Source organism: Mandrillus leucophaeus, unplaced genomic scaffold (assembly GCF_000951045.1).
Source record: "Mandrillus leucophaeus isolate KB7577 unplaced genomic scaffold, Mleu.le_1.0 Scaffold418, whole genome shotgun sequence".
NCBI lineage: Eukaryota > Metazoa > Chordata > Mammalia > Primates > Cercopithecidae > Mandrillus > Mandrillus leucophaeus.
This window is the reverse complement of record NW_012104454.1, coordinates 1040890-1042901: the sequence shown is the minus strand read 5'-3', so window position 1 is coordinate 1042901 and position 2012 is coordinate 1040890.

Below are 2012 nucleotides of genomic sequence, written 5' to 3'. Positions count from 1 at the left end.
AAAGAAAGAAAGAAAGAAAGAAAGGAAGAAAGAAAGAGGGAGGAAGGGAGGGAGAGGGAGAGATGGGGAGGGAGGGAGGGAAGAAGGAAGGAAGGAAGGAAGGAAGAATCGATCAGCTGGGTATGGTGTCACATGCCTGTAGTTCTAACTTCTTGAGAGACTGAGGCAGGAGGATCACTTGAGTCCACAGTATGAGGCTGCAGTGAGCTAGAACGGTGCCACTGCACTCTAGCCTGGGTAACAGAGCAAGACCTTGTCTCTCTAAAACAAAAAAGAAAGAGAGAGAGAGAGAGAATAAGGAAGTTACAGTTATACAACTCAGGTTAGGTGAGGGTCATTTTAAAAAGGCCCAGTAGCCAACTTGAGAAGACTCCCACTGGCCAAAGATGAAACAGTTTCAGCATTAAAATGAATAATGACTGTATGAGATTGAAACACATCAAATACATGAAAAGTTCATGAGTTCATAATTACACTGAAAAATAAAACCACTGGTCACCTTTGGACATTGGTAGGGCACCGATTCAAGGTTTTGAAAATTAACAGGGGCTAGCACATCCTGTTGCTGGCCTGACCCATATTCTCTTAGCACTCAACAAACCAAAGACTGCTTGCTGCCCGAGGATATTTGTGTCTGTGGAGGAATGCTTGGCCTAAGTGCACAGTAAGTCAGAAGCGCCAGAACGTTAATGCCCCTGGGACCAGCCCTCAACAAGTGACAGGTGGAGAGGTGGTAAATTATTATTATTGTTATCATTATTATTATTATTATTTGAGACAGAGTTTCACTCTGTCACCCAGGCTGGAGTGCAGTGGTGTGATCTCGGCTTTGTAACCTCAGCCTCCCGGGTTCAAGTGATTCTCCTGCCTCAGCCTCCCCAGTAGCTGGGATTACAGGCACATGCCATCACACCTGGCTAATTTTTATATTTTTAGTAGAGATGGGGTTTCACCAGGTTGGCCAGGCTAGTCTCAAACTCCTGACCTCAGGTGATCTGCCCACCTCGGCCTCCCAAAGTGCTAGGATTACAGGCGTAAGCCACCGCGCCCAGCTGGAGTTGGTAAATTAAAACCCCAGCCTCCTCATCTCTCAGGTGGGAAAACGGTGGCAAGTTCTACACCAGCTCCCAGAGCGCCCCAGCAGGCATGCATTTCATTTGTCCACGGCCATAGCCTGTTCCATTATGCAGCCTTTACTGGATTCCTTCCCTTTCTCGTCTCTGCTTGCCATCAAGATCTGGGAATTTTCAGACCCACCAAGTCATGAAGACATGTGGGCACAGCAGCAACACAAATGGTACATTTAGAATTGGATGTAAGCATGTCCAGAGGGCATGAATAAGCTACAAGTGCAGCGAGTCCAGATCCCAGTTTACCTGTCTCTGTTGCTCCTGTACCTCTCTCAGCTCACCCTGTAGACTTGTGGGAATTTCCCTATAACCAGGCTTTAGAGGAGGAAAACATGTAGGCCTGGTTCATGGGTGGGTCTGTCTGATCCATCGATATGAGCTAAACTTGGATGCTGCCACACTACGGCCCCACTCAGGGGTGGCCTTGAAAGACAATGTGAGGGGAAATCCTCCAGGGAGGACATTTCAAGCAGCACACTGGTGGTCTACTCTGCAGTGAGAGAGGTGACTTGAGGAAAGTATATACACGTGGATTCTTGAGCAGTGGCAGTGGCTTCATTGGTTGGTCAGGGGCCAGAAGAGAGCAAGATTGGAAGGTTGGAGATAAGGATGTCCGGGGAAGAGGTATATGGATGGACTTATAGGAGTGAGCACAAAGTGATAAATCTTTGTGTCTTATATCAGTACCATTAAAGAACATTCACGGCCGGGCGCGGTGGCTCAAGCCTGTAATCCCAGCACTTTGGGAGGCCGAGACGGGCGGATCACGAGGTCAGGAGATCGAGACCAGCCTGGCTAACACGGCGAAACCCCGTCTCTACTAAAAAATACAAAAAACTAGCCGGGCGAGGTGGCAGGCGCCTGTAGTCCCAACTACTCGGG